Below are 26189 nucleotides of genomic sequence, written 5' to 3'. Positions count from 1 at the left end.
TCTCCTTTCTTTTGTGAAGAAAGACACCAGAGTTTGATAAACGGGCAATTTAAAGAGCATAAGTAATATCCTGCCCTGCCTGCTATGAACACCACAATTAACCTGATTCATGGGACATGGGTGTCATGAAATACTTTGTTTGACATGCACCCTAATTACTTATACTAACAGCAAGTCTGAAGACTGCAGTTGAAACAAATCTGAACCCTATATATCATAAAGTTTGCTGCAGCTTTCTCCACAGTTTGCCAATCTTTAGAGGATACATTTTTTTGGAATTTTTAAATCTGTTTTTTTAACCTCGAATTTTATAAAGTTTCAGACAAATTTGAGATTATATATTTATACAGAGCTATGTCTGGAATGGAAAATGAAACTTTGGATTTTGGATAGGATACTGAGATAGATATCAGAAACAAAAGAAAATAGCCAGAGTGGTGTTTTCTTTCTTTTTGTCTTTTTAAAATACAGTTCTAATCTTCAGCTGTGTACGAAGCTGTTTGCTACCGACATTTAATTTTCTTTATATGTCATTGAAGTGAATATAATATTTAGTCTTGAACTGTCACAATAATCAGAAGCTTGGCGTTTATGTTGTAACCTCTTCCCATATTTTCTGATTCCAAGTGTTTTCTTAGATAAATGAATTTTTTGTGCCAAACAAAAGAATAATAAGAAAAATAGCAGCTAAACCAAGCATTTGTTTGTCCTTTTCAGAAGGATTTTCATCACCAGTGACACTTATTTGAAAGACTGTACTCTAACTTTCCTAAATCTCTGCAGTTTTAAAATATAATTTCCACTGGGGGCTTGCTTGAATATGTGGAAAAATTTTGAACTTTTAGCTATTTGATGACCCATAGAAACAATTTTGTGGTTTAAATCCACTTCTTCATTTGCCAATGTCTTTATCACCAAAACAAAAAAAAAATTTAGCAGCTGAAGTTATTTCTGAGAAATTAATCTGAATTAGCCCTCAGAATACATTTCAATCCATAATGATTATTTATCATTTGTGTTACAGCACACTCAAAGTATGATAGAAGACAATTTTCTACTTTTAAAGAAGAATTAATATTTAAAAAAAGATGGATTTTTTTAGGAAGAAAGAAATACTCTTAAAGCTTGATTTTGACTTAGAGTGTTGCAATAAGATATCTGCGACAAATGGAAGAAACATTAGATGCATTAGATAATTTATTCTGAAAAAATATTTTATAATTTCTGTCTTTATTATTATAATCAGATATAATTACACTTAAATTATCTAATTATTGGCAGCATTTATATTCAGAGCTCAGGCTATATATTAGCTTCAAAGTAGCTAAAATAATAAATATGGAATACATTACGTATAAAGCAGGAACTGAAAATTTTTATGTGTGCAACAGCAAAGGTAAGAGGGAAGTACAGAAAAAAAAGTGAATCTATTAAAATGAAGCAGGCAGAAATCAAGCCTGGATAATAATTGGTTAGAGTGGACCTTGGAGATTATTATCAACTCTTCCCAAAAGACTTATTTTTTAATGCAATAAGATTACTCTCACAATCTACTTCTTTAATCCCAAAGTGAACACAAAAAATCAAAATGCTGAATCTGTATATAGTTATGCTTACCTATGTGAGAGCCATGGTGAATACTTCTTGAAGAAGTGTTCACACAGCCCATTCATATCATCCATACAAAACATATTTGTGGGAAAGAATCATCAGTAGTTTAATACGAACTATTTTAATTTTGAGGAAACAAAGAAAAATACTTCAAATAGAAAGTTAAAAATGAAGCTTTTAAGCTGGATAAAGCAAAACATAATAAAGGAAAAAGAAACTCTAAATAGCAAGTATATGCACCAAGGAGCTAGACCTCAGGCAACAAAATGCTTAATAATTCCTCTTTATTGTGGCCTACATCTCTATCCATTAGTGTTAATCTATGCATTAGTATTAATGTTTGCATCAGCTTTGATGCACACCACATCTGGCAGAGTAATGGCAGAACCAGGCACATACCTGCAGGTAATTTACTGACATACATTGCACCTATGGATTACACACTTTGATCTGCACCTGTTTTTACCTTCTTTTAGGTGTGAAGATTCATGTTTCAAAATAAGTAGAGCACATTTAAAACATTTTACTGAGGTTTGATTTCCTCTCTTTTTTACACAGGATGTTTCAGTTTCTAACTCCAAATAAATTTTTGGCATTTCTTGCTAAAAAAAGACCCCCAAAATTTCATAAAACTTAACCAAAACCCTGTGATACTAGAAGTTTCCATGGATAAAATACCTGATTTTTTAAAACCATGTACTGTATGCAAAAATGCATGTATTTTCATGCCTGAATACCTACTGGTATATCAAGAGTCAGGCAATCAGTTTTGAATCTGTTCTCAAGTATAATTTACTATGAACATTGTAAACCTTTTATGCTTCTTGAAGGCATCCCACAGAGTTAGTGAATCCAGTGCCTTTGCAGTGTCGTGTGATCCGAAGTTCCTGCCTCTTAGATTTGGTCATTTTAGTATCAGAAAGCAATTAACAAATTTAATGCATAAATAGGTGTCTCAAACCTTTTTTCTAATATTGTGTTGACACTTTTACAAAGCAATGTTAAGATCCAGTTATTGAGAGATGCTTCTGTCTGAGTTAAGGTGCAAGTCAAATCATATGCCAAAGGCACTAGTATGGATTTTATTTAATAGTGCATGTAACAGCAAGAAAGAAAATGGAATGGGATGGGGAGAGAGGAAGAAAGAGAGGGAGGAATTGGATTTTTTTTATTGTCATCTGCTCTGATTTCAATTTTTTTCCAGGGTTTTTGTCTTGTTTTTTTACCCCTCCAAGTATCTTATTCCAACAAATCATTAAAATTTATTTTCAAACTATTATTTTTTAATTAATAAATTAAATTAGGAAAAGCGTACCCAAAGGGTGGAGCTTTTTGTGTTCTATTTTTTTTTTCACTTCTAAACCTTTCATTATACAATATTCTATTTACATATTTTTGCTATTCAAGAACACACAAAGCTGGGACTGGTTCCAACTCACAAAGAAGGCATTATTGCACTTCACTGAAACAAAAGCCGAAGCTCTGAACATTGTCACATAGGCAATAAATGAGGAAAATTTATTCTAGTTTTCCTAAAAGGGAAAATAATTTAGAACATGAAAAACATGGATTTAACCAAATGATTTACACCCTGGAGGTACACTAGTGGTCACAAGCACTTATATGGCAATGTGTGGAATGCCATCCATTGCCTTTGCACACAATAAACTATTTTTTGTTAAGAGTAAACTAAAAGTTATAAAAACAACAAACTGTCTGTAATTGATAAGACAAAAGAAATATTTATGTGAGTATTCTCCTGCCAGCAGTGGTGAAACATGGAGGCCAGAAACAAATTAGGTGTGTGAATATAAACATATTGAACACTCCCAAGTAAATAGTGATAGTTCTTCACAATATCCTCCCCAGCTCTAAGAACTGAAATATCAGTTTTATCCTGAAGCAATGGTCATATTTTTGAATTACACATTCCTTTTAACTTTCCATGTAATTTCTCTAGTTAACACAAGAGTTCCTGCAGACTTTTAGCACTCCCACATCCTGAGCCAAGGAGCTTAACAGCTTAACTGCAGACTGTCAAGAAATACTTGCTTTTCTTCTATCTGAACTTGCTATCTACTGCCTTTCCCTGATGCTAGTTTGTGATTGGCAAGGAGCAGTGAGCAACTGATCCCTCTTAAAAGCTCCAAAGAGCCATTGACATTCTCTGGGCCGCCCTTTTGATTGTTTATAGGCACAGACTTGGCAGTTTCCCGTGTATGTACAATTATTCACATTGATAAATATATATTTATATACATATATGTATTTATTTATTTGTTTGGTTGTTTGTTTATATCTATATCTGTGAATATAGACATTAGATATGTGATTGCCTTAGAAATATAAACGGCAATCTTTCACACAGATTAGATGCACATATTCCCAAGATAGATGCCTTTTCACTTACAGACATTACAGACTTACATTTTGTACTCTACAGGAAATAAAAAAGGTAATGGTCATCAGAGGATTGCACTGTAGAAGTAAACTCTTTACTGACTTTAAGCTGATGCAGGTACTTGGTGCCAGTCACCTACCACAGTGCTGTAGAGGGAAGGAGGAGTGTTTTCTGTCTGTCTGGAAGACATGAAGCAAAACAGAAGCTAGATAAGTTATCATTCCTTTTAGGTTTTATCCCCCTGGATAATGTGGCTGTCCTTTACCGCCATTGTGATGAGTTGTTAGGGTTAGCTAATTTATTGGAGGCTTGTTTTGTTCACTATGGACTGTTTGTGCTCATTTAGTACTTTTTGAAGCTAAATTTAAGGCTTTAATATTTTTCCCAGCATTCTGTAAATGAGCAATAACATTTATATTTTGTACCGTTAAGAATTCAGGATAAGGAATAAGAATATGAAATATATTTTTTCTTCAACAAAAAAGAGAAAAGAAAATAGAAACATAGAATAATTTCTGTTGAAAAGGAGCTTTAAGATCATTGAGTCCAATCCTTAACTGCTGAGTCCACCACTAAACTATGTCCCCAAGTGTTGATGGTGGTCACAAGGGTGTTTGGGATGAAGGAAGAGATGAGATCCTTGACTCATGATCAGAAGGCTTGATTTATTATTCTATGATATATACATCTATTTAAACTATACTAAAAATAAAAAGAAAGGGAGAGTTTCCAGAAGCTGCTAAAGCTAAGCTAAGCTAAGAAAAGTATGATAACACACAAGCTGGCCTGGACAGACTCCTCAAGCCAGCTCTGCTGTGACTGGTCACTGAACCAAAACTTCCCCAGGAGACCAATCACAGACCCACCTGTTGCATTCCACAGCAGCAGACAATCTATTGTTTACATCTTGTTTCTGGGGCCTCAGCTTCCCAGAAGGAAAAAATCCTAAAGAAAGGATTTTAGAGAAAAGGATGTCTACGACACCCAAGTGCCACATCTACACATTCACCTTTTAAATAACTCCAGGGATGGTGACTACACCACTGCCATGGGCAGCCTGTTCCAAAGCTTGACAACCCTTGTAAAACAAAGTTTAACAAAACAAGATAAAAAGAAGACAAAACAACAGGTAAGAATATTTTCTTTAAAGATACCTATATATTTCTGGACACAACTAAAATCAGAAAATTTGTAAGAAAAAGAATGCAAAGAATTTAGCCTCAAACAGTTAAAATAAACTTTTTTAAGCGAGGATGGTGATATCATAAAAGTCAAGTTTCTCCTGAACTGAGATGGTTAATCTGACTTGAGATCACTCTTCACTTCCCTTCCTGGCATGGACCAGAGTCTCATTCCCACAGAGACAGAGCAGTTGAGATATCAGTAATCTTGATATAAAGAATTCAGGTCTGAGCTCTGAAATGGAACTTGTACACAGCATAAAATATTGCTGGCTAACTTCCAACACATAAAGAGTCTCAAAGCTTTTGATAGGAGCAGCAATGAACTGACTTGCAGACAGCTAATGATTTGGTTTCCAGACAAACAAATCCATTTGGGAAATGGCAAACCAACCATCTTTAAAAGGCCTCCAACTGTGTAGGTCACTATACCATATCTAATGGAAAGGTCATGTCTTAGGAAAGGTTAGAAAACAGTGAGAGCTCTTCACTTTTTTTCCTTCAGATCATTCCATTAAAACGGAGGGAAGGAGATGGTTCAGTCGCACGGTTGCACATCATGACTGCCTGGCTTATCAAGAGAGTGCTGAGCTTTAGCACAGAAAGAAGTATGAAGTGGGACAACAGAGATATAAACACCACTACAAAATGTATATTTTACTATTGCTGCAAAAACAGCAATTGAGGCTGGCTGCCTGATAACGCCATGGTCAGCAAATTTTTTTCTTAGCTATAAAAAAAAAAAAAGGGATGATTTCTACTAGGGACATTTTCAATGTTCCTGTTTTAATTGGCCCATAGTTCACAGTTCATTCCACGCGTCTTCCTACTTTTTGCCCTGCAAATCAGAAAAGCTATCTCTTTCCTAAGCTAAGAAGATAAAAAATCCCAGCCTACCCTGTCCCCGTGTACACTACAGCAATTTTTGCCTTCCAGTAACCATGCAGTTATAAAGTGAATCTTCCTGTTAGTTCCAGGTCCAGAAAATTTTTTAATGAGTGGCCTCTTATCAGGCGATAAAATAAGAATGGGCCAAATCCATGGTAATATGATATGCATTTACATACAGTCTGTTGATGAACCTTTGTGTCTTTTGCCAACATTTGTACCACAGACCATTTTTTATTAATGATTCATTTTTATTACTGATTTTTTTATTATTTATTCCAGGTACTAAGGGTAATTTTGCCATCGCACAAAATCAATTTCTTGTGTTATAGTGATATTGTAGTAGTATGATCTTTTGGTGCCTTTTTGAGTGTACTCTGAATGTTTTGACACACATGGTTCTCATTTTTTCAGATCCATAATTCATCAACTGCTTTTGCTCAGTATTTCATAATTTTGGATCATTGTTGGTAAAGATCTGACATTTTATCTGCAATAATACTAATCCTGTGCAATTTCAGACAAGAGAAATTAAAAAGATGATAAGCTTTTCATGTTAGTATTAAATTATTCTTTGCCTCATTCTTTATGATGAAGATTGGCTTACATTTAATTTTTATTCATGGAAGGCAAAGGCAAGCCAAAAGGGCTTCACATATTGTAATTCACAAAATGACTAACATTTTCTTCAACATTTAATTCTAATGAGAAATAGTTATTTTCTGTCATATTTATATTTCAATGTATATTTGATGAAAAGAGGTATTCATTTTAAAGACAAATTAATAAAAAAGAAAAACAAAAGGAAATTAAAAATAACGATTATTTTTAATATCTTATTATGTGTCAAACATAAGTCCTAAAAAGTTGATGCAGCTTGTACCTTGTAGATTCTTCAAGGAAGATTTTAAAATTTTATTTGAATTGTTTCAAAATCAAAGGCATTTTTATTAATTTATATAATATGCAAATGCTGTATTATACTTTCTTGAGAGTCTGGAGAATATGTGACCAGGAGAACTTACTGCGAGAAGTCCTGTGAGTGTTTACTCCTCAAGTATAAGATTTCTTCTCCTTTATTTCTTGTATTGCTTCAGATTTGAAAACGTTAAAACAAAAAGAATAAAGACTTTTCACTAAAAAATATTGTTAGTGGGAAGGGTGTCAGAAGGGAAAATACATTACAAATGTGTGTAATTTAAATGTTCTTTTCAATGGTCATTTGTACTGAGAGAATAATTTTATAGCAATAATTATGAAAACTTTCTGCCATTTAATCTTTTTCTAATGTTCACCAGGTTTTGTTATTCAAAATTCACTTTTTTCCAGGGAGAATTTTTTTGGGGGTTGGAATTTACTTTAATCAAGAAAATTACTTTTGAATTCTCAATGGAGAATTCTCATGTAATAGTATTAGGTAAATAAATTATGCATTATTATTTGAATTTCATATAATCATAAATATGTAATTTCTTTATGAAAGCAACTGGTTTACTTTGAATTTCAAATAGCAGTTTGACTCTAACTTTAATATCTTGCATTATGCTAGTTATTTATATCCTTTGTACACATGAAGTGTAGATTACTTTAAGAAATATTATAGGTGGATACAGATGGAAAATCTCTTCTTCGGAAATACTGGCATATGAAACAGTAATTTCTCAGAACATTCACACTATCATATATCAAACACATAAATATATTTAGAAAATACATGCAATAAGAGCTCTAGATTTGAAGTGCAAATCTGTGCCCATCATTCAATTAGTACTCGTTTCTGCACTCTTCAAGCAAGTGCATTTTCCTGCATGAGGTGTACAAATACTTGATGCACTTTAGTTTGCAGAATCATCATAGAATGATGATAGTTTGATGCACTTTAGTTTGCAGAATCATCATAGAATGGTTTTGTTTGCAAGGCACCTTAAAGATCATCAAGTTCCAAACCCCCTGCCGTGGGCAGGGACACCATTCACTCAACCACTCTAGGAGGTTTTCCTGGCCAAGCTTTGGTAGTGATGAGGAGGGCTACAGGGGTGGCTTCCATGAGAAGCGGCTAGAACCTTTCTCCATGTCCAGCATGTCCAGCATGGCAATCCCTGGCATCTCCAAAGATGGACCTGCTGCTGGTCGAGGCTGGGCCAATTAGAAATGGTGGTAACCCCTCTGTGATAACATATTTAAGTAGTAGAAGAAAAAAAATGTAATTGTGTAGCTGCATTTGTAACCAGAGAAGATCAGAGTGAGAATTTATGAGGAACAATTATGAAGATGCCAAGTTCAGTGGAGAAGGATGGGGAGGAGGTGTTGCAGGAACTGGAGCTGAGATTCCCCTGTAGCCCATGATGGAGACCATGGTGAAGCAGCTGTACCCCTGCAGCCCACAGAGGACCACAGAGGTCCAGAGATCCACATGCAGCCTGTGGAGAAGACCCACAGCAGAGCAGGTGGGTCCTTTACTCATGAATTCATTATATTAATCAACTCAACCTTTCATTATATTTTCTTTCCTCTGTCCAGCTGCGGAGCAGAGTCAGAGGGTAGTGAGTGCCTGGCATCCAGTCACTACAACCTAGCTGCTCAAAGCCCCATTCAACCTTGCCTTGAACACTTCCAGAGATTCCTGTGGACAAGAAGAAATAGCCCTTCATTAAATTTAGAGACTTCCCACTCATTCAGACTACTTTGTTTAAGCTAAATGATTGAGCCAGCATATGATTCATCTCTTTCTTTTCCTTTCAAACAATTTCCCTAAGAAGTGCAGATGGTGGTTCTTCAGAGTCTTCCTGGGCAAATTTGGTTCCTTTAAGTTGTTATTCAAACTGGTCTTTGCACTAAGTTTTATTGAAATTACAGTGTTACTCATGAGCTATCATTTCCCCTGGAGACTATTAAATCCTATATGGTATGGGTTTGAACTCTCACTGGGAAAGGAAGGGAGGGAAGAGAGAGCTATATATCTTTCATGTCAAACATTGATTCTTTTACTTCAATTTTCTAATCTTTGAACATTTTTAAGGTTATTGCAGGTGATAACAAAGAGAACAGAGAGTAGATATAAAATTGTATTTACTCCTTACTCTTTTAGCCATAAACATGAACATTAGTTGATGCTTTGCTTCACAGCATTATTGTTTCAGCAACTTTTTGCATCTGGTTTCTTTGTCATTGCTGATTTTTTTCTTCCTTGTCAGAACTATTGATTCAGTCTTTGTTCTGCATTATCTAGGAATCAATATGTAACTTTATGAAAATATTAAATTATTTGGGTTTTGTGATCTAAGCTGTGGATGTGGCTTTCTAATATGACATTATTCCTTTATTCCCTCAGTAAATTTCAGTGTGGCTTATCTACCATTGCAACTTTTATTGTCTAGAAAAATTGAATATTAGATGTCCATCTTATAGTCTTCTGTTATGCTTGAAAGTTTTTACCTCTTATTTTGAATGAGATAGTTGATGCTACAGAGGATTTCCTTTGTGACTGTAAAATGTTTTTGAATTTAAAACTATTGCATCATATATTTACCTTTTTTTTCTTAGTCAACAGGAGAAGTTAGAAATTTAATCTACATTTAGGCAACAATGTCCCATTATAGATCCTTTGCAGCTTAGCCTCAAAATCTTTCTAGCTCAATTTCCTATGAAGAAAAGAAACCTTACATAGTATTAGAATAAACTATGCTGTGAAACTGATAAGCCACTTAGTAATAGTATAATATGACATACATTAGATATCCAAGACCTCTAATAGGGCTGTTAAGGAAGTTGCAATTGTTTTTCTTGAAAATACTTACTTTTTTTTTTTTTTTTTAGTTAAAACAACTCCACAATTAGCAAATTTGTGAGTTTTGTACTTCCAAAACACAGCATTTTCTATGTGACGCCACAATTTCTCCCCAAACAACAAAAACCCATGACAGGGGACTGATCTGTATTTCTACACTGTGACCATAAAAGACAATGGAAATAAAAGACATAAATAATATATATATATGTATAGTGAGTTACTTCAGGGAAGTGATAAAGTTGGAATCTTTTTATTGAATGTTTACATCCACCTTGAAATGTTCCTCGGTCATAAGTATAAAAGACATATTTGCTATTAATCTTAAAAAATTTAGAAAGTTTAGAAAAGTTTAGAAAATTATTTTTATATATTTAGAAGATGTGAAATTTATTAAAATAATTTATCCTCGCCTCTTTTTAAACCTGATCTTTTCTCTTACAGCACTTTTATTATATATATGACTCTGCCTTAGTGACTGTTCTACAGTTGAAAGAAGTCCTTAATTTATGGTCTCAACCACAGAGTGATATATTGTAAAAAGGATTCTGTACAGTTGAACATGACAGTGTGTTTTCTACAATTTTCATTATTCCCTTTCTAATGCTGAGAAATTCCTTTTTCTTTTTGACGTGATGGTGCCTGCCATTTTGTATTTCAGGTTAGACATAGAATATCAATTTTTTTTCAAACGTGAGTTTAAAATTAATCTTATGTTTTAAACTATGAAAGAAAATGTTTCTGTAAAGTCGAGATATTTTAAAAATAGTTTTAATTATCAAATGTATATATCCCAAAGAGTAGAAGCTCATATTTCTTGGTATACTTTTTTTCTCCTATTGGCTTATGAGAAGTCAGAATTTGCATTGCAGATCTGTCACACTCTACTTTTAGTATGTGAACTGTAGGTCAAACTCAAAAATGCAGCTCAAGAAGAAAAAACAAAAGAAAGTCAAGATTCATTCCAAACCTAGAAGAGTAAATTATTTTTAATTTTAGATCTTCTGCAACATTTTAAATTTAATTTACAGTCCTCTACTTGAAACTTTATGTGAAACATTTGTTCTTTAACTGTTTTCCTTAAGGATAAGAAGACTTCTAGATGGAATGTGCCCAGACCTGAAGTAAACTTTAGTCACTGCAGGGTTCTTCTAATTACTTTATGTTCCTTGGACATGACAAGTTTGTAAATGACACTAAAACCTAAAACTACATGCGTGTCTAGTTCATGTTTCCAAGCTGAAGGAAGTTCTTGGACCAAATTTAAGCTGCAGCTTAGAACTCCACATAAAGCTAGGAAGTCTCTATCACATAATCACAGAGTGGGTAATGTTGGAAGGGACCACAATGTGACATCTGGTGCAATCTCCCTGCTCAAGCAGGGTCATCCCAGAGCACATGGCACAGGATTGTATTTAGATGGCCCTTGAATATCAGTACCAATTCTGCTAAATTGACCTGATGTTTACTTCAAACCTAGGACAAGACCCTTAATCCTGGATTGGCAAAATCACAGAATAAGATGGGTTGTAAGGGACTCACAAGGATCACTGAGCCCAACTCCTGGCCCTGTACAGCACCATCCCCATGGGTCACACTCTGTGCCTGAGAGTGTTGTCCAAATGATTCTTGAACTCTGTCAGGCTTGGTGCTGCGACACCTTCCCCGGGGAGCCTGTTCCAGTGCCCAAACACCCTCTGGGTGAAGAACCTTTTCCTGATATCCAAACTAAACCTCCCCTGACAAAACTTCAGGCCATTCCTTCCTGTCCTATCGCTGGTCACCACAGAGAAAGGACCAGTGTCTGCCCTTCTTCTTCCCCTCCTAAGGAAGTTGTAGACTGCCATGAGCATTCTCTTCAGTTGCCTTTTCTGCAGGTTGAACAGACCAAGCGACAAAGTGACCTCAGCCACTCCTCAAAAAGCTTCCCCTCAAGTCCCTTCACCATCTTTTTTGCCCTTCTTTGGACACTCTCTAACAGCTGAATGTCATTCTCCCACTGTGGCACCCAAAACTGCCCCCAGCACTGGAGGTGAGGCTGCCTCAGAGCAGAGCAGAGAGGGACAATCTCCTCCCTTGGCCAGCTGGTGATGCTGGGCCTGATGTCCCCCAGGACATGGTTGGCTCTCCTGGCTTCCAGGGCACTGCTGACTCATGTTCAACTTTCTGTTGCTTTAAAAATATTTTTTTTTACAAGATGAATTACATAATTTGTTATAAAGTAACATCAGTCCTGGATGAAGCATGAACATGTTGATGGCAGACTGCTCAATTTCCTCAGTCAAGGATTCCTTCACTGACCAGAGAGAGCAGCACCTCCCTCCCTGCTATTCTTCATGACTGTGGATGAAGACCTGACACTGATGACCTGGACACAGGCCCATTTTCTTGTCATGCTTTAGCTGCAGGGAACTGCACATGGCTGTCTGACTGCTACCACCAGGCAGCGTCAGACACATGTCTGGACACTCTCTTAACACCTTTTCTGTTTCTTGGCCTTCTTTTCAACACCTTTGTTCTCTTCTTTCTCTGCTTAGTGTTTGCCCAAATAGACAACCTTCCCTAATTAACTTTTTCTCCTGATGCTAGATGTGGTACATTAAAACAAAATTTATATCTGATAGTTACCTAGTTAGGCTCTACCACCTATGCTAGTGGTGCTGTGATTAGTTAGGTGCTACTGGTCTTTCAAGACTGGTGCCCGGTTTCCCTCAATTTTTCTGTGAATTTTAAGTGCTTCTTAGTTAACTTCCACCTTAATGTCCGTGAGATCTGGCTGGATTTGTAACTTTTGTCAGCTTCTCACACAATTTCTTCTGCTGTCCAATAGCTTTCCATGTCCTGCTCAGCTGCCTCAACCTTAAGTTGGCTGAAAAGTCTCATCATTTGCCTGCAGTCTAACGAGTCAAACATGCACTGAAACCAAGAGTGTGAACTGAAAAGCAGGTGCTGTCTTTCATTGTGTTAGCTTAGGTAAATGGGTTTAGAAAACGATGCAGTTAAACTGGTGTGACTTTCAGGTATACAGATGCTCTGAGAAAAAGATACACTGGTACTACCTAAAAGTTCTCTCTCTGCACAAATACTTATTTCTACACCGGTGATTTTTAGTGAATAAATATCCACAAATTTATCCCACCTATGCAATGAATAATTGCTATAACAATAACTATAGTAATAATATATAAGCTTCAGAAAAATTGCATAAATTCATACTCTAATTTTAGACAATATCCTAAAGAAGAAATGAAGGCCAAAACTAAATTATCTCCAGAATATTGATTTCTTTCCTTCATGCTGTAGATGCTTTGAAAAGCCATATATAAAAGATATCTCTCTTGGCATCAGTAAATGTGAATACCATGATAGTTCAGGCATTAGCAGATAAACTTGATTGAAAACATTTTTACATTTATCAGTAGCTAAATCTTTTCTGTTGTGGGGAGATGCAGTGTTTAAATAGCTTAAAAACTACGTTTCAACAAGAAAAAAAGTATCTATTCAAAGAAGGCTCCTGACTGTACACTAAAATATGACCCTTTTGAATGAGTCTTGCACATGCGTTTTCTCACGTGCTGTCTAATACAGACATCTCCTGAGAATACTTTCCAGTTGCTTTCCCAGAAGAACAAGGATGCTGCATTATGATGTGGTAACAAGGAAGCAGAAACTCCACCTTCAACCTTCATTAGATAGGTTGTGACTTTTCTTTTATTAATATAAATTGCTTCATTATAAGAGATCATCTAATTATTTCTGAATTCACAAAAGGATATTCAAATAACCCCTAGGGAGATTTAAATTTCAGATTTTGCTAGAGGATGATGGACATTTGAGACAGTTGTCAGGGAGCCTCCTATTATAGGTAGCCTGAAAATTCCAATAGCTCTGAAATCAAGCTCACTGGATTGACAAAAGCAAAAGAAAGAAATAAAAGAAAATGTATGTGTAAAACTTTGTGCAAGATAATCACAGTGCTTAGAATTGCATCAATCTAACCATCAGGGGTTTGTAACAGAGTTATAAATATTTTATTGGATTTTTAATCATAAAAAACTCTTAATGGATATAATATAGGGTGAGTGCACTACTACTTGAAAGCTTTGATGTATGGAAATTCCATCAGCTTTGAGCTGAATCGATAAATCTCACAAGTTTTTGCTATGATGGCTTAGTATCTTGTCATCTACTATCCAATTACAATAAAAAATGAAAAACTATAATAAAAACATACAGCTGTGTTTTGGAAGGTTTTTTTCAGAAATTGAAACATCCAGGAGTAGGACAGGGCAAAAAACTTTCTTTATTTCTGGGTAAAAGTAATTTATTAATTTTTTTTCTTTTTTATGATATCAGGAAAATTAAGCACTCATCTACATGGGGAAGAGAACAATTCCATGTTCATATATATCCCAACAGATTTAAACTATTAAATTCCACAAGGAACCCTGAGTAAGAGAGTACTTGAAAACTGTGCCTTCTCCTTGCATGATGCTGTCTACGTTCTTTTTCAAAACAAAATATGCACACAACCAAACCTGGACTCAGGTTTTGCCTCCCTTTAAAAAGAGAATTGCCAATATAGGCACTTATTCTTGTTTGCTTGTAGGCTCTTGTCCAGGAAGTATATAAATATTTAAATGCAAAGCAGAATTACTCTAATCAAAGGTTGTGTAGTGGCTCTGATTCAGAACAGTGGGTGGCCTGGCCTCTCAATTAACAGCGAGATAAAAATCTGTGTCCTGAAATGGATTCTGAGGATTTAAATCTTGACAGTGTGGTCACACCTTAGAATTATTAAGGCAGAAGAGAACATCACTGCATCCAGCAGTCTCAGCTGATAATGTTGAACAAGTTTTACATGCATTTGGAAGACATTTCATAAAAATAAAAAAGTGAAACATTTGATGACTTCATTATTTTGCTGCTTTCTTTATCTCCTCTTTACATCTAACTTTTTCACCACAGTTCTCTGATGGTATTTTGTTGAAAAGATAGTATATGTAAGTGTACCTGCTTCTTTATAAATTATTAAATAGGCAATGTTTCCATTTGGAAAGCAATAGGAAAAGAAAGATAAATTATTTGAATACAGAGAAAAATATTACTGAAGGTAAAAAATAGCTTCTAATAATAACTACCAAAACACCTAGTTGGCCTTGTTCTTGCAATTCTACTTGTATTAAACTACTCCTTCTTAAACTAAAATTTGTCACTGAACAAAAATTTAGGATATATATCAGAAGCTTTGAAGACCTTGTTGTATCAGATATTAGAAACATGTGAAAACTACTGAGGAAAGAGCTGCCATGTGTAAACCAAGAATTAAGCATTTGAGGGTTGGCCTGATTTTTATTTCTTGATACTCAGTGCTTTTCTGGTTTCCTGTAATTGACTGGGTCCATTCCTCCACCTTTAGCAGGCTTTTACACATAATATTTTCATTAAGAGTTCCTTTCCTGATGTATTATATACTTAATCTGGTTTGTAGGATCTCTATATTCAATTTCTTAAAGGAAAAACTCTCATAGTCCGAGTTTCAAAGAAATGTTTGGGTTTTTTTTGGTGTTTGGTTTTTTTTTTTTTAATAAAGATAAACTGCTTCAGAGAAGCTGCATATCCAGTAGTGGCATCTCAGTGAAGCTGAAGTTACAGGAATTTTTCAGATGATATCAGTGGAATTATGGTTTAAGTTTTGATTTCCAATTTGGTCTTTTGCAAGCATCTATGTCGCCTTAACTATGTATGAAAATATCCAGACTTTTGAGAGAGTCAAATATTTGTATGGGAAAGTGGTCAATTAGTATAAGATTCTTTATCACTGTCACCTGACATTTATGACAAGTAACTTTAGTGCAATGCATCTTGCCTAATTTTATTGATTTCAGAATGTGTTCCACATGATTAAGGACTGCAGACTGTTCTCAGGAATCTTACAGTCCCTTTAACTTCTTTATACTTAGAGTGTGGATTTTAAATAGTATTCCTCCAAGTCTGCCAAAGTTTACATCAGTGCTTGTAATTCAAATCTGAGGATTCTGAGAAAAAAGTTTGCTATAATAAATCTAAGAAGAAAAATAATGTAAAAGTAAAATTCTGTTTTCTAATGATTTTTCTGTGGTATTCCATGTTATCATATGAAGCAGCTTAAATAATTTCTCAAAGATTTTGTTTCCTGCATATTTTATATTGAAAGAGCTCCCATTTGGCAAATACAGCTGTTGCATTTTTCATTCATACCAGAAAGCTGAGTTCAGCTCATGGGTCAGTTTGTTGAAGCGCCAACACACAAAGCTTTGGCACCCTTCACATGGAATTACAATTTCTAGGGTCACATATTGTACATCACTAAGACAAAGTAAGCAAAGAGTGAATGTTCTTCCATGTGCCTCCTTGATCAGGACAGGATTACTTTAAATATCTGGTGAAATAAAGCCTTTGTTTATTTTGTGCTATTTTGCATTCCTTCATGTTAACCATTTACATGTATCTATGCTTTATAGACTTTTTATCAGACCAACCCTGGAAAAGACAACACTTTTCTTCACCAAAATTCATTTTTACTTCTACTGCGGGTTTAAGGAACACGTGCTCTGTGTAGCAAATGAGATATTTGTACTAGCCACACTGCTAGTACAAATATCTGAAGAAACATTCAGTACTGAAGAAGCATTCAGTCCAGCATTTGTAATCAGAATTCTTTTGACTTCTCCTAAGAAACAGGACCATTATTTTGCTCCAATTAAAAACAAAATTAGCTTTTCCAGAATTTTTTTTGTTGTTCATTATTTGACTTTTCTGTTTCTCCCAGTCAGATTCAAACAGCTCAAATAATTCTGTGATGCTTGATTATTTTTAATTCTTTTGGTTTTCTTTTTGTAGTTGAATTTCGATAGTATATGGAAAAGGTTGTTGGGTGTTTATATTGTATTTCTTCATTACATGCTTGTTTAATTCACATATTATAAAACTATGTCTACCTAAATAGTTGTACTGAAATCTAGAATTAATAGCCAAATTTCAAAAGTTAATACACTTTATTCCTGCATATGTATGTATCTATAAAAATGTATTATATCCTTTGTACTAGATTATACAAAAGAGTTATCTGGCCCAGCGTTGTTTTTGCATCCAGACTTTCCTGGCTAAGAAATACTTCTGGATTATTATGTCTAGAGGCTACTAGAGAATGTCATGAACCTGGCCAACTATAGATATGTTTACCTTCCCAACAACCAGAGAGACTGAGTTCAAAAATTTCATTATGCATATTTTGAAAAATATCTATATTTTTCTTTTTCTTATATATATTGTAGAATGGGCTGTCCTTATTTGTTCTTTTTATTAAAGTTGCAGTAAATGGGAACATAGTCCATGAAGGGCATACCAAATCTGGTTAAAAATTGCATGATTCATTGAGTAAAATCAAAAATCTGTTGAGCTACATCAAAAGTTCATAACTAAGCTTTTTCAAGCTTGGGCTTTTCTAAATGGTGTAGACTTTTGAAGCTGTGGCTGTGGTTGCAGATGCCTTTCTATGAAGAAAGAAACTAGTATAGAGCTGAGTCTATGTCTTCCATGAAAATGTCACTAATGCCAAGAGCTGAATAAACACAAATTACTTCTGCTGTTGCTTTTCTTTTATCAGTTTGTAGTTTATGTTCCCCTGAGGAACATTGTTTCTCTTGAAGACCAAGAGAAACAATGGTTATCTCTACGCTCTAAGAAATTGCAATAATAGTGAAATTTTTATTCTATATGAGGCAAAGCAAGAGAATGACAAATGCAATGAAATGTCTTGTGTCAGGTCATGCAAGCATCAGTTCTTCACTTACAGTGCAGAAATGCACAGTGTATATCCAGAAGGCAACTCAAAATATTTGAGGTTCTGGGCCTATGTGAATTTAAATAGCCCCATGTTTTTACTGATTTAATGGAAGCTGAAGATCTCCTATCGGTTCCAAGTAGTTATATGGACAAAGAAATAGAGCAGAAGCTGATCTCTGCGTGGGGAAGCATGCAATGTTTGCATCACCTTCATAAAGGAAGTGTGAGAGTACCTCGTTGTGTATAAATGTGTAAGAACTACATTTGGTCAGATATGCAACCTCTTTTGGAGGCTGTCATGCAGAAAGTAAACCATCAACATTCAGATAGGTTGATGATGGTAGTTATAGAAATGGATAGATAGATTGGATTAAGTTCAAATATTAAATTCTATCAAGATCATGAATACACTAGCTAGATGCAGGATACTCAATACCTCTGATGCACATGTGATGTTTTACTTACCAAACTATAAAGTGAAACTGACACCAAGTGACTGAAATCCAGCTACAATCTTCTGTCCCAGTTTCTCATTCACATCCTAGTGCTTATTGCTCCTTCTCAGCCAAGATTTGTGTACAATTTCTGCTGTCTTAATGTCTTCAATCTTATTCTAATGCACTGTGTGTTTCATCATCCTAATACAAAGCCCTTTCAGGTATCATATTAAATAAGATTCATGTAGCTTATTCTTGCTTGATATTTTTTCACAGTTAGTGTTATATTTCACAGATTTATTCACTGTATTATGAATGCCTCTTTCTCTGTCACCGCCTAGCACACACTGTGTAGGAAGAACCTGATGAATTCATGAAGGAGGAGATAGCTTCTGTGCCATGGCACAGCTATAGAAGTTGCTATGGACTATTTCTTCCCAGATGCAGATGATCAAAAGTGAAACCTGCTTCACATTATATCTAGTGTTATATGCAAGACTCTATTGTATCACACAGCAGAAAACAGTTAAATCAAGACTTGTGGGTGTGCATAAAGAACTCTACTCAGTCTAAATCACATTTAACTGGAGACGAAGTCCTGAATAGCAATCTATTGCCTGTACGCCTCAGGTACTTTTATACATTCCTGTTTTATCTTGAAACTTCTGTAAGCCCATAAACTTCTGTAAGCCCATAAACTTCCCCATCTCTTCTGTGATGTGAACTTGTTTTCAACTTGTGGGTGGAGGCATCTAGTGCTTCTAATTGATCTCTCAGCTGAGATTAGACATGGAGCCTTGCTTCTGTTGCTGCTTGACTTCCCACTACTTACAGAGAGAAGACATACTTGTGTTAGGTTGAGCAATATTGTCTCCTAAAGAGTTAAGTGACTTCTGACTTCTCTCCATTACCAGAATGAAGGAATTAGAGGATGTACTTGGGTAGCCTAGTTACCTTTTTTAAAGGATGAGCACCTGGAATTGTGTTGAGACAATACAAGTGCTGGAAAAAATAATTATTTTTAAGTTCTATATAAATACAATGTGTTTCAGATATATACAGCTTCATGGTATCATGAAAATAATAATAAAAATGACATATAATAATATGAAAGAATCAAATTTAAAAGGTCGTTAAGAGTTAAAGGAGTGGCATTTCTTAATATGGACTATTAATTTTCTGCTTTATGAAAAGTGCCTCCCTTTGAACCTGAATTGCCATTTCAAGTATTGTAGATTTTGAACCAAGTGTATTTGTCTTCCCTAAGTTATTGTTGCACTCAGAAAATTATGAGGGAGCATTGTTGCCTCAGTTATAGTTTCAGGCTTTCTTCACAGTCATAACAGGTTTAAATTTATTTCCTTTTTAAAACAATCAAAAACAACCAAAGAAACCAAACAAAGTCTATAGACTTAGACAATAAATTTATTCTTATATTGAGATGTTAGCAATCTTCTCCAAGGTTCCTGCATAGTAGGAGCAATGGAAAACATTGGTCCCACACCATGTCATATCTTGTACATGCTCCAACTTGATTATGCAATGGCACAAACCTCTATTTGAAGGTATATAAAAATATGAAATTACCTGTGATTTTATTAGGCAGTATTATTGCTTACTATCCAAGCAGACATTTGAAGCTACTATGTTCTAGTAATTGAAAATGTCTGCCTAGACTTCTGAAATTAGGAGTCTTGAAGTACTGCCAAAATATTGTATTTTTAAAAAGCAGATGAAAAGTCTAATGTCCAGGTTCTTTCCTCCTTGTTTGAGGAATAAAATTATTAAATCTGACTGAGCAAGGATTGAAAAGATGTTTATGTTGAAATAGAAAAAAAATGGTGTTATTTTCATGTCTCTCAAAACAAAGCAACAACTTGTACATGAATGATTAGGAAATTGATGAATTTTAGATCATCAGAGTACTTTATAAACTGTGATATGAGTCTAATTAAATAGATTAAAATATTAGTGTCGCTGAGTATTATTAGAATGAAGGTCTCAATTAAACCTTTAGCATCCTCAATATTTCTGGTTTCCCATTGGGTGATTGCACCCTTAATGTAGGGCAAGATTTATATATTATTAACTAATTAATGAGTTTCCACAATATGTGAAAACCTTTGGCATGAAACATGTCCCTAGATATTAAAGGTGACTAAAAGGACAAAGGGGAAGAATACTCAGTGTGAGGATCACACCCTCACTTGCTTTTGTCATAATTATAGCTTATATCAAGTTCAATTTTCATGAGTGGTATGCAATGAAACTGCCTTACAGTACAATGTAGAAAGTACCCTGTGGGCTTCAATTTACTGCTACTTTTTATATGCACTTTTAAAAGAAGCCAAGCATAAAATTTACTCATGTATGTCCCTCTGCACCCATTATAGGAAAAGGGCAGGAATCACAAAAGGATCTCTTGGTTATACATATGCAAGGTGTGTGACTTACTGGAATTTTGTATGTGAATATAAAATAAAAATGTGTCTCAGCATGTAATTTTCACTTTCTCTGCCTTTTCTGTGAAGGAGGAATAAAAATACATACACAGAATCATTTTTACTGATTACAGAAGAAAAGAGTAATTTGAAGAGAAATTGGCCCTTTACATGGAGAAAAACTTGCACGCAAACCAGCAAATCTGAAGGTTCAAATGCTGCTAAGAGATGGAGTGATAGCTTGTTATATCATGTGGTACTATTTCTTAGAATATTAAACCATTTCTTCTTATCAAAATATTCCATAAACCTTCCAAATTATTTGAAATCCTCATTGAGAACAGCAGCCTACTTGTTTTTACACAACTTCTTCTCTGTAGGAACTTGGATGACAAAAATTTTTATAGCATGGTACAAAAATTGGTGGTAGTGGTCCTTACAAACTCTGGTTTTACAGAGAGGGCTCACCTATTGCAAACATGAACCACTGACTGGAACTGCTTCCTCTACGAGAGAAATGGAACTCTCTACCTGTGTTCAAACGATTAGGTACAGCTGGTATCCTCACCACAACCTCTTAGAAGATGTTCTGTGCCAGGCAGTGGGTACGCTGCGTGTTGGCTCCTTCCTGACACAAAAAGAGCAATATGCAGAAGTGATGGCTTAGTCAAACTGCTTGTGGCTCATACCACTTACTCATGAAGCTGTGTCGAAAGCAGCAGCTGAAATTGCAGTCTCACATGGAGATTGACTATACAAAAGCAGTATGTAGAAATTGGAGCTGCACAGGTAAAAATTAAGATAAAGCTGAAGTCTTTGAAAAGCTCTCTCAGCATTTCATTACCAATGCATTTTCTTCTTCTACTAGAACAAAAACAACTCATAATCAGCAGTCAGTAAAACCCAAAAATCTTAATTTAAAACTTCTGGTTGACAGTAGATAGGTTTTTATGACAAATGAAACTTTTTTTTTTTTAATTGGGTTCTTTTCGGCATAATCTTTCCTTGAGAAAAAGCTGACAAAATGACAAAAAAACCCATTTCTGATTAATACTAGAGACAGGTTGTAAAGGGTTTCAAACACAACCCTAGTAAAACAAACTATGAAGACATAAATAAATAAATAAATAAATGGGAAAAAACATTGAAGTATAAAATTCAGAAAATGAAAAAAAATGGTGACATTTTCAATTTTTTAATGAAAGGGACTTTCAATTTGTTCAGGCAGCTTTACTGGTTTTTCTGAAAAGCAGAAAATAAATTCGCATTATAAGGAACTGATCTATGTAACTATGCTTCCAGATTATTAACTGCAGCCCACATTGGGAAAATTGCAGCAAAACAGGAAAACCTATCACTTCCCATGTGTTTCAGGAGCCTCCAGGGATTTATTGCCCTTTCTGAAAATACCATAATCAAGAAAAACTTGATAAATAAACTCCTGTCTGGATAACATTGCCTTAAAAATTATTAAATTTCTTTTGCAGACCTGATAGCCTGTAGGGCTGAAATTTATAGAACTTTTTTTTTTCTTCTAAGCAGTTATAAACATTTACAATATTACATCACAAAGCATTTGTCCAAGTCACTGTTGTATTAACTGTATCAAAAACAAGAGGCAGGATATCATAAAACTGACAGAGAAAGAAAAAGCATGTAGATGTCTTTTCTCACTTTAATAAGGCACAAAACCCTTACAAAGAGAATGTTTTGGCTTCCTTAGTGCCAGATATGCCTGTGAAGTACATGTTGCTCCTTTTTCACATCTAAGATAATTGGTTTTTACTGCATCTTTGCTCCTTCCAGCTGAATAAACCTATTTATTATCACTATCTATGTACAGTTGAATGTTTAGGCTGTTTACAAACTGATGCCCTTAAATGTAAGGTCCTCTCAAACCCTTTAAATCCACATGAACAGGTAAATGTGGAAGGCATAACTTGTAGTAGATGTCTAACTTAGCTAAATCTCTCTGGGGTTGGGTATCTGGGTCCATGTGAGGTTTAAAAAAAAATCCCCTTAAGTTCCTGAATAAAAGGGTCTGAGTTTTAGAAAGGACAAGATCTTACAGCTGTCATTTAATAAACTATTTTCATTAAACCATCACTAAAGCATCTTTTTTGCATGTTTTCCCCCAAGAGCTGTATCCCTTACTTTGATCTCCATTTATATCTTATCATCAAGGGTTGCTTTGAGTTTCCAGCATGTTTAAAAAGTGAGGTTAAGATGCAGTTTAAATAGAAATGGTGGCAAGTACAAAATGAAAAGTTGAGGAATAGGCCTTCTAAATTCTCCTAGCTGTTGTTATACCTATATGTTTAATAATAATAATAATAATAATAATAATAATAATAATAATAATAATAATAATAATAATAAATAAATAATAATAATAATAATAAAATATAAATACACTTGGTACTATAATAGTTTCTTAGATGACAAGACGATCTTGGTTAGTCAGAATAAAATTTTTGAAACTTGCTCTTCCTTGGACCCTTCAGAAATGTCAGGAAGAACAGACTTCTGTTGCTCTGCTACTCGTTGGCTTCTGCAGCAGAACTGAACAAATTATTTTGGGAAAGAACTGCAGGACATTGTTAATTCCTGGAAGAAACAAAAAACAAGGTTTTTTCCTACATGGAGCCATAGTATTTAGTTTTAAAGTGACTGTTTGTTTACTGATTTTGAATACATTCAAAAAGACTATTGAAATTCTCTCGATTCAAAGATGGCCTTGCCCATGGCTTAACTGTTTGAATCCTTGTTCATCTCTTTACAGGAACCAGGCTGCACATGGGCCAATTTAAAATTAGACACTTATTGAATTAACAGAACCTATTAAAAGTAATGAGTGCTTTATCGCCTTTTCAGTGGTTACATAGAAAGCAGGAAGATTTTTACTACAACCTTAAATTAAAAACTAGAAGCAGAAAACTTCCTCTCCTTGTGTATAGCAATAAATAACAGTCAATATGTGGACATGCACTTTGTAGATGTAAGAACAAAATGTAATTATGTTATATCTCAATGCTAAATTGTATGTGAAATTGGTTTTTAAATTAAAATAAATTTACAAACAGTATATAAGTTTATGCCCTATACTGGCAATATCAAAACCCAAATGAGATAATACATCTTGTCCACAGAAGAGCAAAAATTTTTTTTCTACCCACATTTGAAATATTACTCTCTTCTATTCATGAGATGGGGAACAAGAAACAAGTAACAATTTCTTTTGTGTTGGAATTGTTCTTTATTTACACTGAGCTGACATACTGCCTAATCTTGGATCTTCCACAATATGCATACAATAAAAAACAATTAAAACTAACCTTTTTCCATGAACAATAAGATATATTGGAATAATTTCACACTCCAATGGAATAATTTCATTTTATCTAAGTTCATTGGAAGACTGGTTGCAGAACTGATTATTTCCATGAAAAAGTACCACTGAACTGGGACAGAAATCTGATTTTTTTAAAAATTCTATTTTCAAAAGAATTAAACTTTACAATTTCATTTTGGAAAAACAAGTGAATATGTTTGGGTACATATATATTTTATAGCTAAAGATAATCCCTCTGTTACGGTCATGCTGGGATCACTGTCTTTCTGTGTCTGATAAGTCTGAGTCTTTGCCTCAAGGTTTTTATTCTAAAGATGTTTGCATTTCCTAGATGAAAGGCATTCAGACACAGGTATGCTAAAAAATTTGGTGTTGAAGACTAACAGTCAACTTCTGATTCAATGATAAAACCAGCAAAACATAAGGAAAGAAGTTTAGCATAACCAACAGATTCTGTCTCTTCCGTCAACTGAGAGAATTGCCTGCCATATTGTAACTTTAATTTATCTTCCATGTGCTCCTGGCACGGTAACTTATACTACCCATTCTGGTTAGCAATGGTGGCAGAAGGTGGAGAGAAGAAGGGAATTTTGGATTATTCAGTATTATTCTACAGACAGATGATTTCATTCATACCCCATAGTCACAGCACAGCAGCAAAATTTTCTTTTTACATTGTTCTTTACTTCTACTAGGTAATAAGTGTTTGATTTAGAAAACACTGGTTGAAATTCTGCAGTGTGTCTCATGTAGGAGGTTCTAAGGAAATATAATGATTCTTCTGGCTTGGTGAGTTATGAGTCCATAAAAAAGGGATTAGACAAAAACTGATGACTGAGAGCTACAAGGTCCTCATTATGCCTCATTATTGATTTTCTAAATGAACTGTCCCAGTAAATCGGGGTGGGAGTGGACGGTTTAATCATTTTTCTCTGGTAATTTTAATATGAGAAAGTACACAAAAATGTTAAAGATTGAGAAAGGTCAATATAAAAATCAGGCTTTAACAATCTGAACAGTGTTCTTTGGAGTCTTCCTGACCCAAGGGACCACACAGACAACTTTCTGCTCTCTGAGAAGTGGTGTCCCAGAATAACCCAAGTAAACATTTGAGGTAAAGAAATTGCTGATTTTTGATGTGAGTCAAAGAATCCTCCCAGGGCTTCTGTATCATGAATGTTCATGGAAAGCATGTAAAGGCAGCTTTCCCTTATATCCTGGACTGAGCTTGGGGAAAACTAAAACAAGCAAAATGAGTATGTTCCCTCCATCTAGAGGCTGTGCTTGCTTGATTGTGAAGCTTGAGAAAGAGGAGACAGAAAAGAACTCACTTTTTTTTTTTTTAAATTTTAAACTGGTAAGTGACAATTAAATAAAAGCTCTTAATTAAAAGCTCTGTTTTCATAATACATTGTACAGCATTCACTTTCACCTACATCTCTAACCTTTTAAATGTAACATGATATGAATAGTAATTGATGGGCTTGAAATCACTTCTCCTTCATGAGAGAAAATTTTGGTTCTGTCTCATCTCTGTAATTCTAGAATAGAAAAAGAATTAATATGCAGAAGTTGTAAAAGGAAGCTGTGAAAGCTCTGAAAATGTAGAACTCAAGTTTCCTTTAAGCTCTAGGGAGGTGCAATAAAAATTACAATATTTCCACTTGAATAAGTAACATGACAAGTCCTGTAGAAGAGTGACACAAAATTCATATGACACATGAAATGGTCTGAAATCTGCAGAACTGACAGGCTTCCAAATCCAACTGCAAAATATGAAATTGGCATGAGGAAACATGTTCCAGTGCAATCCTTCAGGACCTGATTTCTGACCTGAGACTGTTTGACAGTTTTATCAGTTATCAGAAAGGAGGAATATGATGAAGTTTTCAGAGGGATGATGAATGGTATAAAGGATCATCTACTGATACGATGCAGTCTGGTAAAGTTAGGCTTAAATGCACAGTGGAGTCAAATGTTTCAGGAATAAAAAATGTAGAAAGTATGACCCATGTTGGGGAGTCAGTCTGGGCACTGGAAGGGATTTGACTAGAGTTTAATGTTTATAGTGGATTATCCATGGGATACAGATGTCCAGTATAACATAGAAGCTATAGATCTCTGTATAAACCGATAGACCTCTAAGCAGAGGAGTATCAGGAGGTAGCAGGAAAAGTCCTTCCTACATAAATTCCCATAATTTCATATTTTCAATTTAACATAGTCCTCTTCTTGGGAATTTCTAAATATTCTTTATTTTTTCA

Source organism: Geospiza fortis, unplaced genomic scaffold (assembly GCF_000277835.1).
Source record: "Geospiza fortis unplaced genomic scaffold, GeoFor_1.0 scaffold264, whole genome shotgun sequence".
Classification (NCBI taxonomy): domain Eukaryota; kingdom Metazoa; phylum Chordata; class Aves; order Passeriformes; family Thraupidae; genus Geospiza; species Geospiza fortis.
The sequence above is the reverse complement of the archived record's forward strand: the minus strand, read 5'-3'. Positions refer to the sequence as shown.